At 38.8% G+C, this 18,505-nt stretch overlaps 1 protein-coding gene across 4 annotated transcripts in view; it reads left to right on the top strand.

The window, feature by feature from the left end:
• Nucleotides 1–4,299, top strand: part of Opa1 (OPA1 mitochondrial dynamin like GTPase) — an 83,771-nt gene extending 79,472 nt beyond the window's left edge. For all 4 annotated transcript variants that reach the window (XM_046457874.2, XM_046457877.2, XM_046457875.2 and 1 more), the window contains one exon: nucleotides 1,230–4,299. The gene's annotated coding sequence lies outside the window, so the exon portion shown is untranslated. The remainder of the gene's footprint in view (nucleotides 1–1,229) is intronic.
• The last annotated feature ends 14,206 nt before the right edge of the window (nucleotides 4,300–18,505 follow it).

The following is an 18,505-nucleotide window of genomic DNA, read 5'->3' as shown; positions in this document are numbered from 1 at the left end:
GTGTAAAAAGTTATTTAAAACCATAAAATGTTCCAGTATCATTCTGGTCATGGTAATTAGTATGACTAGATAGGATTAGCGATGAACATTTTTAGTGCTTCGTGATCTGGATCTTCTCCTTTTTGGCACCAGTGTTCACATGACATTTTCATTTATAGATATGGCCTTTGGGGAAAATAATTTATGAAAACCCACAGAAACCAAATCCATTAAAACTACAAGCTACATTTCTGGGTTTTGTAATTAACTGAGGAAGTTCAAAGCCAGCCAGTGTTATTTGTTTGTTTTGGGGGTTACCAGTGTACCCAGGGGCATGGACATTTGGCTACTGAGCCACATCCCTAGCCCTATTTTGTATTTTATTGAGAGACAGGGTCTCACTGAGTTGCTTAGCACGTCACCAATGCTGACGCTGGTTTTGAACTCGTGATCCTCCTGTCTCAGCTTTCCAATTAGCCAATGTTTTATCTAATAATGTCTGCCCTCTAATGTGGTCAGTGTGATATCTAATTGCGATTGCTGCTAGAGATATTCCTCTTCTCTGCCAGAGTGTCTCAGGAACAAGTATAGTACAATCCTAAAAAGCAGGTTGTGATGATACTGGTGCGTGGAGAGACTTTGCACATAGGAAAACCATCCCAATTTTTCTTGTTTCCTACATGCCTGGAGTCTCTAAGGCCCTTAGCAATCCTTGTGATTTATGACTCTAAACTCTTGCAAAATATCTATGAATTGGACACATGATCTATTTTTTACCTTAAAGATCCATTTAAAACAGTAAATCTGGCAGAGTGGTAACCTTTCTTCATTCCAATCATTTTAGAAAAGTTACCAAGCATTGGGAGAAATAATTGCTCAATTATAGTTTTAATGTATGTGGAGTTCCTTAGCCTTCATTTTGCTTTTAAAAAAATAGTTTGAAGTAATTATAATTCTAATATTTACTGAGGATGTTTATACCCAACACAACTGTGTAGTCTTCTCTACTAGTTAGATTTTAAACTTTTTCTTTAAAAAGAAATGAATTCTAATATATTTTCATTCAGACATCATACTTGATAAAATTATGCTAATGTTTTATGGTAGATGATATTCTAAATAATTTCAATAAAACTTGCAAACTTAGTGAAACTTCAATTTTTTTGTGATCATGCAGTAATAAAGTTTGTTTAGAAGTTTTGCATTTGTCTCCCTATACCTAAATTTATCAAATGGGTTTATTTTTACAGAATTCTACTCACAATGTAATCACCTCTACGTACGTCTAGAGAAAGAAAACTTCAAAGTCTTTTGTCCTGCCTCTTTTTCTTCTGCTATTCCACCTTTCTACCCATACAATAAAGTCATAGGATACAAATAATTTATGTGCGTTACAGGCACTTTAACCATCAGCTGCCTTGAATGAAAGAACAGTGGAAATGGCATTGACATCCTATTCAGTTGTTCTGGAGTGACAAATTGGGATTATAAGATTGGTGTTACCATTAGGTATACTCCTTGAAGATAAGAAACTTGCTCTCTGCTGTTGTCTTATTTGTGGTGGCACTAAATTTATTAACAGATGTTACTCACTGTCAAGTTTCTTTTCCAGGAATGTAATGCTAGTTGTTTTGGAATAAAACATAGCAATTTTTAAGAAGTTATCAATTGTATATAAAATGATGGTAGCCTGCTAAGTCATTGTCTGTATCTTTAATGTTCTATATCCAGGAACTATTTGAGCGTGATAATTCAATTTATATTCACCACATGAAAGAAAACTGGGTAACAGAAGAACCCCTTGGATAGGTTAATTTGGATTATAATAATTCAGTGTATATTCATTGAAAGGAACCTCAACCCTTCATTGCTAGACAAGAAGTTAGCCTTGGAAGTTGTCAGTAGCAGCTTACCTTCAGTTGCTATTTTTACACTCCCTATATCCATTTGAAATTAATTCATTTTGAATATTGTATACTTAAGTTAGACTTCCTGTTAACAGTGGTTTCTTTTTCCTATTGACAGAGCCATTGGATTATGACAAATGATGAAAAAGATGAAGGATAATCAATTGACTAATTTTATTTAGAATATTGTCAAACATTTGAACTAGGAATCAGGAAAAGACTTTCTTTCATATGAGTTTTTTCTTTTTTTCTCTCAGTACTGGGGATCAAACCCATGGCGTTGCATGTACCAAGCAAATGCTATACTCTTAGCTACACTCCCAGGGCCTCCATATACTATTTTAAAAACTTTCAACAATTAGAATGATGTTGACCATTCCCTCTCTCAGCTGAAAATTTAGAGAAAAATTTAAAGTTTAATTCTTTGCAGTTCAGTTATAATAATACCCTCACAACATTTTCTTGTGTTTTGTATAATCTTTATTGGTTAAAGGGCTTTAAAGCAAATATGCCATTTTTTTTTTTTAACTTAAAATGTCTTTCTCATTTGCTACCTTTTTAAGTCTTTATTATGCTAATAAAAATGCCCATTGTATAACAGTTTTTATTCTACAGTTTACTTAATTTTATGTTTTCTTGGAATTGTTATAATTCCCTTGTTGATAACAATTCCTTTGCCCAATTCCCACTTTTTTTTTTAATCAGGAAAAATTGATAATCCCTTAAGATATGACACCTCATATACAGAGTTGGAGAATGTCACAAAATATTTCAGAAACTAGAAATTCCGTGAATATTTGCTTTACACTGTTTGATAAGATAAGTAGATCCAATTTTTAGCAGCTAGCAGCAGTATACATATTGTTATTTTGTAGATGAGTAGTCAAGAACATTTTGTGGGTTTTGGGGGGTCTATGGACAGTGGTCAGCAGAAAGGGAGTGAACTTTGTGATGTTCTATACAAGGATTAGGAGATGGCTTCACTGCTTGAACACTCTAGCTAGCCTCTACCTCTACTACTACCTATAGCTACAATAGGTAGGTAACCCCTCACTGAAGCAGACATCTTACAATGGTAATATTCATGAAGTTGTAAAATACTTCTTACAACTACACACCTATTTCTTTAAAAAGAAAGAAATAGGACCATATTTGTTACTGTGAACTTTAGAGGGGAAAAAAATGCCCTCGTGTTAGTTAGTAATTTTTATCACTTCCATGTGTATAAATTTTAAAAATGGTGGTGGGGACGAAGAAACGGCTTCTTTGAGGAGATCAATATTATAACTTAAATATGTTAAATAGATCATAAAAACGTATTATTAACAATCCCATATGAATACTGACATTCTTCCTATCTGTCCCCTTCATTAAAATTGGCTTCTTTCGTGGTTTTTTCTTTTCTTTTTTATTTTAGCTGATCTCACACTAAATATGCTTCCCCCGCCCTCAAAAAACAGGTATTTATTAAATGCAGATGCTGTGAAGAGAAAAAAATAAAATTCAGTCTCAACAGTAAATCTTGTGTGTTGTGTCTATAGTTCAAAAATTTAAAATGATTGAAATTCAAGGTAAAAAAAATAATTTCAGATATTCAATATGCAGAAGTGAAGACAAATAGGACAAGAAATCATTTGTTTGATGTCAGAATTTTCAAAAAATGGGGAGAATACAGCTTTGTATGGAGGCTGAAGAATTTTTAACAGATGATAGCCAAAATTAGTTGGACAGGATGTTAATCAGTGTGTATAGGTGAAGCAAGTGGTGTAGCTCTTGCTCTTCACTGTCTAATTGACTGTGGCCATAGTCACAGGCAGAGCAGTCAGCCTGTCTTGTCATTTAATTAAATTCTCTTTGTGTTATTCTGCTTTCCAGGCTTTATTCAGAAGGACTCCTTCACATAAATTATTTAGTGACCAAATGTGAACCAATAATGTAAAAGTGAGTAGGAAACATTGCGGAGAGTTTTGCTTCCTCATGTTACAATTTGGGAATTTCATATACAAGATTCAGTGTATGGGTTTTAAAGATGAATTCCTTAGCTAGTTAATAATTTTGTATGTATTTATTTTAGATATATTTACCTGAAAAAACAAACATGATGTTTTCTCTTCAATAAATGGGATCATAGTAATGGTCTTTATCTCAATTTTCAAGGCTGATATGTATTTTACTTTCAGATATATTAGCATTATGGAAATATGCTTAAAAATGTGTTCACCTTTTGAATGATCATGGCTATGTGTTATTTAAATATTTAAAGCTTGTTTTTCACTTGTACACTGTGAATGAACTTTGTATTATTTTTTAAAAACCTCATACTACATGTAGATGTTATTGCAACTTATATTTTGCTTGTGCTTGATCTAAGGTCATTTGTGTAGATAAGTAATTAAAAGATAATTAAATCACATTATAATTTTATTATTGAAGAGCATCTTTTTAAAAATTTTCTTTGTTTCTAATGAGGAACCCTATAGTGTAACCAAATTCATGGTCTAACAAATGTAGCTGAATTCCACATACTTTACACAAAAGCTTAAATTCCACATACTTGACACTGCACAGTTATAAAATTACCATTTTCAACTGGTGAGGGTTTTTTTTCCATATCTCAATACTTGTCAAAGCATTTTGGTATTTTTTTTTTTTTTTTGTAAAATATATAACATGTTTTGTAATTGCATTCTGCTGCCGTGGCCATCATTTTCATTAGTGATGCTAACATATTCAGTCGTATATGAGGTTTACTAAGACTCAAAAGTCATGATTGTTTCAATAACGAGGACTCAGTAGTTGTAGACTATATTTTTGATCAATAAATGTCAATATCCTTTTTTTAAAAATAAAGAAAAAAAATTCATTTGGAAGGTGCACAGGCAAGATAAGTTTCAGTCATGCTAGCTCTTAATCTTTTGTGTAGTTCAAGTTCAGAATCTTCAAGAAGTTTGAAGTATTTAGTTACTGAAAACTTATAAGAGCAGTTTATATTTTCTTTTAGCATATTCAATTCAGAATTAATGTAACTATCATTTACAAATATGATATATCACATTACAAAGTATTTTAAAATAATCACATACCCAATTTATGATAACTAGGATTGTCATGTTATACACACATTAAACTAAATTGATAAATATGGAAAACTTGAGGGTTAAGACAAGCACTGCAAAAATTATTTAAAAAAATAGGTTTGATTCTCAGCACCACATATAAATAATAAATAAATAAATAAAGCTCCATTGACAGCTAAGAATATATTTAAAAGAAAAAAAAAGTAGGACAATATCAAGTAAACTGGGTGATCTTGAGCCTGAAGAACTGAGGGTAAGACACACCTATATCATAAGTTATTAAGTTAAACCTGTTTCTTAAAATAACAGAATTCCTAGCTTAAAACTTGGGAGTTTGTGCATAGTCCCTCTCTGAAAGATTATTTGTGAGTGATGTTCACATTCTGTAGGGCCAATGTTAAGGTTCATTTAGGGTCAAGTCATTGATAAGGAGATATAACCCAGGGACATTTAACCACTTAGCCACATCCCCAGGACCCACTCACCCACCTCTGCTTTTTTTGAGAAGATTTTGCTAAGTTGCTTAAGGTCTCACTAAGTTGCTGGGGTTGACTTTAAACTTGGAATCCTCCTGCCTCAACCTCCCTGCCGCTTGGATTACAGGCATGCACCACCACATCCAGCTAACCACTACTTTTAGTCAGTTTTAAATCAAAGTTGTTCCTTTGTCTTTCGTGATAAAGAAAAAAATTCTTGTTTGTATTTTTATTCATTAACCTAGGTGTAACAAGGAATTGAGAATGAGATAAGAGGCACTGCTGAAGACCTAGTCAGCATGAGCCCAGAGATAGATCTCTATGGCTCTGTTGGGAATACACATTGCACTTTATAATATTCAAAGCAGAATTTACTCTTACAGTTACTGAATCATTGAGGAACAATATGGAAATAAGAATTTTATTCACTATGGCTTATGTGATCTCACACTTAACCAAAGCTCATGAGATCTGCAATATTTGTGAAATAATTTGTGTGGAATAGGTTCATTTCAACTTCTTGTTTCACTAAAGTTTATTTGAGAATCAGGCCAAATCATCAGAAAGTAATACTATCTGGACTACTTACCTATTACCTCTTTATCTAATATTAATGTCCTTGACTTCCACAAACAAATAGTATATGATGCATCTATTTGAAGGAAAAACATAGTATATTGCAAAAGTCTAATAAATCTGTTATCACTTAAGTTCATTGATGTCAGGATTACTGGATAATTTTGTACCAGCAAAGTTTCCTCCTCTTTGTCACAAAGAATCCACCATTATGTATAAATATAATGTACCAATTAAAAATATGGAAAGAATGTATTTGTCTAGAGAACTTACGTTGGAAGTGCTCACATTTGCCATGATGTATACAGCCTATCCCCTTGCATGCCATATATATATATATATATATATATATATATATAATCTTTTTCTACAATTAATTTATATATAGTAAAAACTAGAAATCACCATATCGAGGTCTCAAGGACATAAGTAGCATACACCCAGTGACAATGGTGAGCCTGCCTTCTCATTGCCATGAGCAAGACTGACATCAAGAGGCACATCAGGCACCTCTTGTTGTCAGTCTTACATGTTTGGAGGAAGGATGTCGAGAAGTGCCAAAAGTTTGCAGCCATCCCTGGAGTATGAATACATCCTTACGAAGCTCCTATAAAGTCTTAGCTGGACTTAGAAAACAAAGAGGAGTATTATAACTGCCCATTAGAATTTTGGGGTCTAGAAACTCCCCTGAAGCCTAACTCTCAGTATCCTATCTTGCCAAATTAGTCCTATGGAAATTTTATGTTTTCCTTTGAAATGTTGGAGTTAAGTAGAAAATCTGAATCCAGAGCAAAGAAACCAGGGTGGTTTTTTTTTTTGCATCCTTTATCATAAGCAGTATTATTACAAACCTGTGTACTCTCTGAAATGCACTGTCCTTCCAGAAATACTTTTAGGAAAGGTAGTATGTTTATGCTATCAGGAACACTTTCCGTCAGGGCACATGATACATCTAAAAAGGGCAAAATGAGCTCATTTAATAATAGAAGTAGCCCTGACTGTACAAAGCTGTTGTTGCATCGCAAGAATGGAATTACCAACAAAGATGTGATTCCTCGTGCAGCTGTACTGAAGAAGATGAGATTTGGGAGTTAAAATTTTATGTCAGCCAAAGAAAGGCCTTAAGTGTTAGGAGTAAAAATTAGAGTTTTGCAATTTCTCTTCAACATGTTAATTCTCACTACCCATGCAGAGCCTCTTAGTTTTTTTGAATTGCCCTGTTAAGAAACAATTACTTTTACCCCAGTTTTTAAAACCTTGATTGAATATTTGATTTTCTCAAATTATTCCTTTTGACTGTCTTCTTTTGTCCAATAAATCTAACCCTTTTGAAAGTTATTAGTAGAAGCCATTACAATTTCAACTAAATTTATTTCCAGAAATCTTATATACATTTCTTCTTTAATTTTCTTGCCTTGAGATATCTCTGGCTTCCCAAGGCTATTAGAATAGAAATTGCTACTTTTCTGCCAAAACTCTCCTGAGTTTATCTTTTCAGAATACCTCAAAAATGAGTGTGTATTGAACATCGCTGACATTTGCTGCCTCTGCCATTTCAGAGGCTGTGGGTACAAGCCCAAAACCACTTCCATTTCCACACATTGTTTCTTCTTTCTAAACATTTGACACATTTACATTCTTGTAATTACTATGGTTATAGCTGAATCAAGATTGTGGAGTGTAATTTTTGTTCATGTCAAAAGTACTATGTTATGGTACCCTATTGGTGGAATGAAGCATTTGGACTTGGATGTTCTCGTTGGGCACCCCCCTTTGATACAGTTCGCCAGCTGTGTACTCTATGATTGGCTGGACTTTTGATGTGCAGATACTACAAGTTGGTCACAAACTTGTGTACAATGGGCCTGTTCTGGTTCATGTGAAAATCAACATCCTTTTTTGTGTTCCTGGGTGACAGGATGCTACAATACTATTAGCATTTGCAAAGAGTGTGCTCTGTCCAAGGGTGTAACCACAGATCTTGGGCTGCTCAGTTTGTGTTTCTCTATTATGTTAGAGACACAAAGAAGCTGAAGGCTGGCAAAGGCCTGTCAAATCTTGTAATGTAGCGCTCGACCCCCAAACTCCACTTGGCCTCCAGGCATCTCTTGTTCCCTGTCCCACCCCTTTCCCTGAATGGGCTCTGAGGTAGGTAAATGAATTCAGCGGCCTGGTAGGCGGGGATTCCTTTCTGACCTCATTCCTGTACCATTTGTTTGCAGGCTTGTAGGGGGAGAGGAGGACATTTTGGAATCCTTTGTGTCAAATCATTTTCTTGCAGGTTGGGGAGTTAATGGTAACTTTGTCTGAAGCCAGCCAAGCAGAAAGCCTCCACAGATGAGGCGTGGCATGCTCAACCTCCTTACAGCTACAAGATGAGAATATGGAAATGAGGAACTTTCTAGAGCAGATGGATATGCAGCATGTCTGCATGTTCATCATCTCATAGTGGGAAGCTCAAATCTTCCTATGTATTTAAGCATAAAATAGTTATTTGTTTTAAAAAGATTTTCCCCTTTCTGAATCATTGTGGCTTTTATACTGATGTCTGTAGTTTGAATAATCTTTTGTGCAAACCAATTATTTATATATTCTAAAGTAGTTTAAAAGCCTCCCAATATCTGGCTAATTGTATAGAGTATGGTGTGACTAGAAAAGTGATATGAAGTTTTTTTGCCCTCGGATTTTCATTGTTTATCTAAAAAATGAACTACAGCTTTAAAACAGTGATAGCTCTAATTTTGCAAAAAGAAAAGAGGCCCAGAGAAAATAATAATTTTTTAAGCTAGTGTTAGAGCTACAAACTTTATATCCTGATGCCCAGGCATGTTCTGTTCTGTCACATGAAGAATTAGGTATAGGGCCATGATTCAGTGCCTCCACAGCCAGGCATTTTGCAAGATAAATTGGGGTTCTGAGTATTGATGTGAAACCTCTCAATTTTCAAATTCTAGCAGCTAAATTACAGCTTTCTGTTGATCTCTAGCCTCAGTGGATTTTGGTGATGCTGCTGATGAGGCTTTCTTAAAATAACATGACTTCTAGTCCTTCTTTGACATGCAGCTTTATTAAGAGGCTGAACTAGAGGGAAATTCTCATTTATTAAATATCTACTGTGCTCCAGGTATTTTAAATACATTGCCTCACTTGTTTTTGTTTTTGTTTTAACATACCAAGGTTGGCATCATAACCATTTTACCAACAGATCAACTCTTCAGACAAGAGGTTGTCTGAAGTTACACAGCTCACTAATTGATAAGGCCTTTTATGAGAGGCCATGTTAGTTTGACCAGATCCTAGAAAAAGAGCAGGTACAGATGGGATGGAGGTGTAGTAGTAGTTTCCTTCCCACCTATTCCACCACCCTGAGGTAACAGTTCCTTTTCATGCAGTCCAGTATTATGGTTTAGATGGAAAATAAAAGTATTAGAGTATGATAGTTATAACTTAATCATTGCATTAATCCACTGATATGGGCTAACTGGGTTATAACTACAGGCAGGTAAGGTGTGGCTGGAGGAAGGAGGTCACTGGGGTCATGTCTTTGGGGTTTATATTTTGTCCCTGGTGAGTGGAGCTCTCTGCTTCCTGTTGCTGTGACCTGAGCTGATTTCCTCCACCATGCCCTTCCACCATGATGCCTCACCTCAGTCCTATGGAGTCAGCCAGCCATGGACTGAACCTCTGAAACCATAAACCAAAATAAACTTTTCCTCCTCTATGTTGTTCATGCCAGGTCTTTTGGTCACAGTAATGAAAAAGCTGACTAAAACAAATTGGTACCAATTGGAGGGGTTATTTCTGTGACTAACCAGACCATGTGGTTCAGAAGTTTTTGGAGCTGGTTTGCAGGGGAAGGAATTTTTGAAAAGTTTAGAGATGCAAGCTGGAAAACCTTCAGAGTGCCATAAGCATAATTCAGTGGTGGGAGCTCAGAAGACCAAAATGTCCGTTGACTGTGGACAGTGAAGACTGGGCTCATGAAGTGTCAGAGGAGGAGGACCCTATTGGAATGTGGACTTGAGGCCATTCATGTTACATTCTGGCAAAGAAACTATCTACATTTTGCCCGTGTCCTGAGATTTTCTGTGAGGATGAATTTAAACATCTACACCCAGAAATATAATAAAAGTTTAAAAAAAAGTGATGGACTCATTAATGTGGCATTCAAGTGGTGACATAGATATTATGGGTGGTTTTTTTGCCAAGTTTACTATGATAATCAGGAGGAGAAAATTTTGAAAAACTTGAAGTTTGACCAGAAAAGTACGTGTAAAACTGGGGCTAAGGAAATTGAGGTTATTAAAACTATTACAACCACTAAAGAGACACTGTATACTTTACCCAGAAACAATAGGAAAGATGGCTTGAGAGCAACTTGGAATTGACAAGGCCACACCTGTCTTAAGACTCAAGGTTGTAAAGGTAAAAATGCCTTTGAGACCATGGGGGCACCCTGCTTGCCCAGAGGGGCCTAGTTGTTTTGCTGTGCTCAGCCACCCAAGCACTGAAAGGCTGCTGCAAGCTGGTCACAGGAGACTTGGCTACTGCTCAAGATGGTAGCAGACCTTGCATCATCCATGTGGTCTTACCTATGCATTAATGTAGGATGCAGAAGTTATGGGATTGTGGAGCTTTCCACCAAGATTTCAAAGGAAGGCCTGGGAGGCCAGACAAAGTGTTGCAAGATCCTAGTCACCTGCAGGATGCCCTTGAGAGGGCAATTCATGACCTAAGAAGAAAGCCAAAGCTGCAGTGGAGACCCCCAAGATTAAGAGATGCCAGTACTGTGGAACATCTGCCAAGGACCACTGTAGGAATCAAGCAGAGACAAGCCAAAAGAGAGCCCATGTGGCTGCAACCATCAAGGCCACAAGGGGCAGAGCTACACAAGCCCTTTGGGGAAAACATCACAATGCCATGTGCCTCAGGCACTCCATATGGAATTACAGGACTTGTTTGCCCAGCTGGATTTGGGTCTTGCTTTGGTCCCATCCTATACTCCTATTTGTCCTTTGGGGAATGGAAATGTTTCTCCTGAGCCATTATATATTGGAGATGCATATATTGCTTTTGATCTTTATAACTTTGCCTTGAGTTTCCAATGAGATTTTGGACTTGAACTTTTGAGGAATGCTGGAACTTTTAAGACCCTGGGAACTCTTTGAAGTGTACTAAGTGTATTTTCCATTGTTAAATGATTATGAGCTTTCATGGGCTAGAGGTGGAATTTTATGGTTTAGATATGAGATGACCCACAAAAGCTCATGCATGAGACAAGGCAAGAGTTTCCAAAGGTGAAACAATTAGATCATGATAGTTGTAACTAATTAGTGAATTGATTCACTGATATGGATTAACTGGTTTGTAACTATAGATACAGTAGGGTGTGGCTGGAGGAGTTAGGTCACTGGGGTCATGTTTTGGGGTTTATATTTTTATCTTTGGTGAGTGGCACTCTGCTTCCTGTTGCCCTGATCTGAACTGCTTTCCACCATGATATTCTGCCTCATCTCAGGCCCAGAGCTAGGAAGTCAGCTGTACATTGCCTGAACACTCTCAACCTGTGAGCCAAAATAAACTCTTCCTCTTCTATGTTGTTCTCATCAACTTTTTTGGTGACAATGAAAAAAACTGCAAAAATGTGTGTGTATTCATACAGAGATGCCATTATGCACTACTTCCAGCTCCATGGATAAGTCCAAACCTTGTTTGAAAAGAGATGCACATATATATATGTACAGAAGCTTTTTGTTCTAAACATACAAACTATTTCAAACTCTGAAAGGCCCACGGGTGAATGTCAACAGGGGAAAATGGCATTTCTCATGCCCATTTTATACATTTTAATGAATTCTGAATGTTGAAGGCACATTTTATTTTTAAAATTCATTGAGAAAGAAGTAAACCAGAATCATCATCATTATTTTATATTTATTGCACAGCTTATATAAAATCATCTCACTCACGGTTGCTGTATCATAAGGGATAGTCTGCTATCTGCTAAGTATGTGTGTGGATGGGTGTGGATCTAGCATTTCTGACACAGCTCATCTGATTCATGTCTTTTTACCATCTTCTCCTTCCAATTCTTGATCCTGGCACAGTTCACTCGACCCATGTCCTCACCTCTGTTACTGCTACTGGCCATCATTTTCACCTCTCATGTACCATCCACATTCTTGACAGAATGAGCTATCTAAAATTAAAATTAAAATCTGCTTTATTCCCCCATCGATAAGAGGATTTGATTGGTTTTTACTAAAGGCCCTTGTCATGTTGAACCTTTGTGAAAGCTTTGATTCTGTTTTTATGAAACTATCTTTTATAAATAAAACTCTCCTTAATTGACATATAGCTTTCAGAGTTATTATTTCTAGTCTTTTAAAGATATTAACAGACAAGAATAATCTCTCTTTTTTTTTTTTTTCTTGGTACTGGGGATTGAACCCAGAGGCACTTAACCACTGAGCCACATCCTCAGCCCTTTTTTTACTTTATTTTAGAGACAGGATTTCACTGAGTTCCTTAGGACCTCACCAACTTGCCAAGGCTGGCTTGGAACTTGGGATCCTCTTGCCTCAGCCTCTGGAGTCCCTAGGATTACAGGCATTTGCACCACACCCAGCAATTAATCAAATCTTAATGGAATAGTCTGGTTCCTGTGCTAAATTTCTAACACAGTTAAAACTGCAGCACAGTCTGCATTTCTAATTCCTTTAACTATCAAGTTGTTCTCTTTTTTATTATTATTATTAGTTTGTTTATTTGGTTTTGGCATTAAAGAGAGTCTTGATAATTAACTGCCTTCTGAGATGCCAACTCTCCTTCTGCACCACCAGTGGACCATGAGTGTTCTGTGACCCTTGGTGTCCTTGAGATCCTTTTAGAGTCCCAAGAGACAGCATGATTTTTTATAATGCTAATGTGCCCTTATCACTGTGTTGATAGTTATGGTTGTAAACTAAACTACCATTTTCTTCAAGGAATATTTTGCTTCAAAGCATGGACTGACAACTTCTGTTAATGCAGACTTCATCATATAGCAGGTGGATTCTCACCCAATGAGCAGAGTGAGTGTCATTTCAAGGAAAACAGCCCTCTTGTAACTGTTGCCAACAATAAAGCTGCATATTCAAACAAAAATGAGAATTTTGAAAAGCTTTTTATCTGCCATCATGCACTTGACAGATTCTCAGTAAATTTCTGATGAAATGGTGGTGATAGGAATTAATGTGATTTTTTAATATTGAAGAATAAATATACACCAACCTCTGGAAGATCTGCATAACCCAGGGAATCCATATTTACAAATGGCCAATCAGGGATGGGTAGAGATCCCTACAAAGTGGGAGGCACACTAATGGATTTTAGCTCACAGAATTTGACAAGTTCATTGATTGTTTCAGATTCTACATTGTAGGTACAGTAGATTTGCAATTACCTGAAAAAATTATTAAATTCTTATGTTTTCTATTACATAACTGTGAGGCTAAGTTTTCTTCCTATACTTCAACCAGAACAACAGATTTCAATAGGCTTAATGCACAAGAAGATATGAGAATTCAGTCATCTTTCATCAAGACAGACATTCAAGAGAAATGCCAAAATGAAAACAATGCTCTCACCACTACATGCATTTCTCGTGTTATTTATGATAATATGATTATGATTTTTTAAATAAATTGATAAGTATTTAATCTTTTTCTGTTTTAACTTTAAATATAATAAATATCAAGAGACACAACCAACAAACACTTGGGGTACTCAAAACTTGTAACATTAAGATTTTGAAAATCAGGCTGGGGCTGTAGCTCAGTGGTAGAGCACTTGCCTCGCACGTGTGAGGCCCTGGGTTCAATCCTCAGCACCAAATAGAAATAAATAAAGATACGGTGTCCATCTACAACTAAAAAAAAATTGAAAAATCACTGTTTTTATTCTGTAGTGTAGCCTCTGATCCTATAGCCAAACCTCAGAATACAAAGCAGTGACTTATTTGAAATTACCCTTTGTGTAAAATATCTGAAGATCTGCTCTCATGACAATTACCTCTTGTCTCTTCACCTGAAATCAGGATGTATCTATGTGAATGGTGAGTTCCAGAAGGTGGTCCAGCCAGGGTGTGAAGTTCTAGAAGGTGGTCCAGCCAGGGATCCCCGTGTGTGAGTTGTGTCCAGATGACCTGTACCACTCCACCAGGACTGTTCTGCCTAAGATCCCCAGTGGCACCCATGTCATGACATCCATTGGACAGTGTCCAGGCTACCCTCATGACCACCACTGCATTCTGCACTCTTGGCCATTGCCTCTTTGAAGTACTAGATGTCTCTTGGCTTCCATGACAGCATGTACTCCTGGTTTTCCCCTCTTTCTGGGTGTTCAGTGTCTCCCTTGCCAGTTCTTCCTGTGCTTTTCAGAGCTCTGTCCTGGTCCTCCCTCAGTCTGTCCACTGTCCCTGGATTTCAGCTACTGTTAAAGCTCCAACCATAGTTTAATCACCAGTGAGTCCAGGCTGGTGAGGAAACTGGAGCCTCATCAGCCTCTTCACTTGCATTTCTCAAAGGTCCGTCAGAACTGACCCCAGTATCATCCTCCTCAATCTGCACTCAGTCCATTCTGCCCTACCTCACTAAATGGTGATATTTTCCTTTGTGCCCAAGCCAGAAACTAGGAGTTGTCCTTGAGTGTTCCCTCTCCCCCAATATATACATCAAATCATTCTCTAGAGCCTACTGGACCCCTGAACATCTCTCAGCCCTCCATGCCTCTCCCCGTCTGGTCTGGCCAAGAGCTCCTGCAGAACCTCCTCATTTCCCCTCTTGCTTTCCCCCAGCCCACCCTCACTACTTCAGCCAGATGATGTTTTAAAGCACACATGTACTTGTTATTCTCCTGCTTAAACCTGTGCTACTGATTGTCCTCATGAAAAGACCTAAAATCACCAGTAAGGCATTTGGAGGCCCCGAGAGGTATACCTCTGCCTTCTCCAGCCTCCCCTCTGTGAACCTCAGTCACACAAACTTTCTAGGTCTGTTTAAATAGACTCTTCAAACACACTGGGTGCCACCCTAGGCTTGGGCACGTGCTCTTCTCGACCCCCACCCCCATGTGTCCCACTCACTGCTACTTATCCTTAGGGTTTGGCTTAGATAGTACCTCCTTTGGGAGCTCTTCCCTGACCTCACCCCTACTCAGACTAATTTGATGCCTCTGGAGCACCCAGAACTGTGACTTCCTACTACATGCCATGTTTCTAATTACGTTCTTAGTGTCCATCTACCCCATTTAGATTGTAAATTCTGAGAGATCAGAGACTTCATCTGATTTTCCCACAATGCAGTGCCAAATACAATAAGTTATTATCAAATCAATGAGTTTATCAGAATGTCCTAGCTGTAAAGGATTTTAGAGGCCCAATCCCGAAACAAATATAGCAAAAAATGAATCCCTGGAGGACAATATGGCGAGGCTGGTTTGTTATAATAATGGTCTCTGAACCAAAAGACTTCCATAGCTCAATTCTAATCTGATTTTCTTTCCTGGATGGTATCCTGTGAACACTGTGAGACCTCCAATCTGTAGAACTGAGTTGTAATCCTGGCACTGCTAATTTCCTGGCTGTGTGTTGTCAAATTCTTCTCTAAGTCTTGATTTCGTCATTTCATTAAAAAAGAAAAAGGAGAGTGTGTATATGTTGTGTGTTCAGGGTTTTTTAGGTTAAAAGCCCAATAATTTATAGCACTTAAATGCTTAGCATTTAATGATGAGGGTTCATCATTAACTATTCAAAACCAATAGTTACTAGGATACTATTTTGGTGTAACTTAAGTTCCAGTTGTTTCCAAACCAAAGACAAGACTGACATCAGAAATATTGATGGAATCTTGTGTTCTTCCTGCAGGGTCCACTCACCCTGACGCCGGAGTATGATTTATTTTCCAGAGATGTTTCCTGAGCTCTCTGTTAAGCAAACGGTGACCCTGACCTTTTCAGGGCACTGCTTCCCCCAGCCAGCCTAGATCAGCCGGTGGAGCTGCCCAGGCCCAGCTCTGCTCTGTGGATTCCTTGGGGCTCTGTTTGTGCTGGGACTGTGGGTGGTGGACTCAATGGACAGTGCAGCTTACAGCCTGTCTCTTGCATCAGTATGTTCAGGACAGGTCTCTGAGAGTAATACCTGTGTGGCACTGCCTGGGTGGTGGTGTTTATGGACTCCAAAGAAAACTTGAACAGCCTTAGAGGCCTGTTTTTCTTGAGAATATGCAGAGAATCCAACTTCAGAGAATTCTAGCATGGCTTGATGAAATGATATCTTTAGTGTGGCAATGTTAGGGGAGACACTTTCAACACAGCGTATGGTGTTTTGTTTGCGGTCCCACAAGTTGATAGAGGTATCTCAGACTCAGTGTGAGGGAGAACTGCTTTTCCTGACTAAAACCAACCACACTCTTAGCTTCTCTTAACCATTGTTCTCCCTTTTCTTTGGCTGCTAGGAAGCCCTCAGCCTATCCTTGTGCTGATAGGGAACTTTGCCTTTACATGTCTTGTCTATGGTATTAAACTTGTTCTTTGACTTAATTTCATTTTGCTACTTTCCCCCGTTTAACTTTGAATTCTTCATCTGAATTTTCGTGGGTATTTCCAAAAGCTACTTCAAATCCATTCATCACTTAAGGTTACTGTGTAAACATAAATGTATGCAACCACCAGCAATACAGGAAATTTGTTCTCTGTATACCGAAGCCAGCTCCTTTGTAGCAGCAGGTTGCATGTCTGTAACCTCTTTATTGTTATAAAATAGGGAAGTGGATTAGAGATGGAAAGTAGTGTTGCGATGCCTGGTGGAAACCTGGGTCTCCATCCAGCCCAGGTTGAAAAGCCCACACAGGTTGTGGAGAGGACAGCAGACAGGAGGCCAGAGCCAGTGGGTAGGAGGAGGTGGCAGAGCTGAGGCCGCCAGGACAGGATCTGCTTCACTAATGAAAGGGCCCTTCTTTCCAGGGGATTATAAGAATATTCATGACCCTTGAGATCAGCAGGTGAGGCTCTGCCCTCTCTGCTCATCCTTTGCGCAAACAGTCCGGAAAGCAGAGGTTGCCAGGATGAGAAAGGAACAGTGGGCGTGGGGAGCTTTTCCTGCTTCCCTTGGCCCCCAGCCCCCTTTTATTTTCAGAGGAGGGCAGGGTGGGGGGCACTTGTCCTGAGGTGAATCAAGGACTGTGTCTTTCATTTCTAAAGAGCAGGCAGCGAGGCCGAGGCAGAAGTCCCGTGACATGACTTGAGACACAAAATGGTATCTTAGCATCGAAGACTCCCTTTGACAAGAAGAAGAAAAGCCCTTTTCTTCCCAGCCCGGATTAGGCGAGGAGGGAATTCTCCGGAACATGTGTGCATTGTTTCGCGGAGGGCAGCCAGGCTGGCCTGGGGCTTGCCTCCCAGAGTCAGCTCAAGGAAGCTTGTCCCATGTCATTAAAAGGGAAGGGAAACAGCAGGGAGTCTTGTTCCGCTGCTGCCCACCAAAGTGGGGTCCCCAGGGGATGGTGTGGCCCAGGAAATTGGCTAAATTAATGGTTGTGGGGGCCTCACTGAATGTGTGGGCCCTGGAGGCAGAGAAAGGGCAGGGCAGGGAGGCTGGTCAGAGCACTTCTGATAAAAGGGAGCAAAGAGAAACATTCTCAGAGCAGGGACATGGAAGCTCCTTGCCACCTGACGGGGCAGGGGCAGTCGGGCTGCCTTGGGGACACAGCACCTGCAGAGAGGGGTCAGCCCCTTGCAAAAGCAGAGCCTCCAGGCAGTGTGTCCAGGCCCTCGTTTGTCCAGCTGATGCAGGCTGGCCCCTTGTTTTCACCAGCTGACAGGGAGGCAGGGAGCCAGGAGGTCACAGGTCACAGCCGGGCTGAGGGACCCTGGAGCTTACAAAGGGGGAGCCACTGCTTCCCTTGGCAACAGAGTCTCTGGAAAGCAGTCTCTTGGATTTGTCAGTGTAAAGTGTCTGCTGTGGATATCTACGTGACTGCATGACCAATGTAACTCTGCAACCTGGACACTCAGAAAAATGAGAAATTATATCCCATCTGATTCAAATGTATGATATGTCAAGGTCATTGTACTGTCATGTATAACTAATTAAAACAAATAAAAAAATAAAGTGTCTCACTCAGAAATTCCTGGGAGAAGCCAAGTCCTGAAGGGAAGGCTCACAGGCTTGGCATTTACAGGGTCTAGCCCAATCATAAAAAAAGAAATTTGTTTTTCTTACGAAAAAGAAAAATTTTTGTCATAAAGAAAAGCTTTCTAGTTGCCATGTCCTGGAAGCTGCAGCTGGAGAGATGAGGGTTCTGAGCTTCATTTTTCCCAACTCCTTTCTTCCCAAATCTTGCAGGTGGCATTACAGAGGACTCAGGTGACCTTCATCAGCGGCCTGGAAACTCCTGACTCCCGCCTCATCCTGACTCCCAGGGAACGTGGGAAAGACAACAGCCACAACGGC

This window comes from Marmota monax, unplaced genomic scaffold (assembly GCF_021218885.2).
Source record: "Marmota monax isolate L192 unplaced genomic scaffold, Marmota_monax_Labrador192_F-V1.1 WCK01_AAM20220418_F8-fsc00052, whole genome shotgun sequence".
NCBI lineage: Eukaryota > Metazoa > Chordata > Mammalia > Rodentia > Sciuridae > Marmota > Marmota monax.
This window is presented reverse-complemented; position numbering and strand designations above follow the sequence as displayed.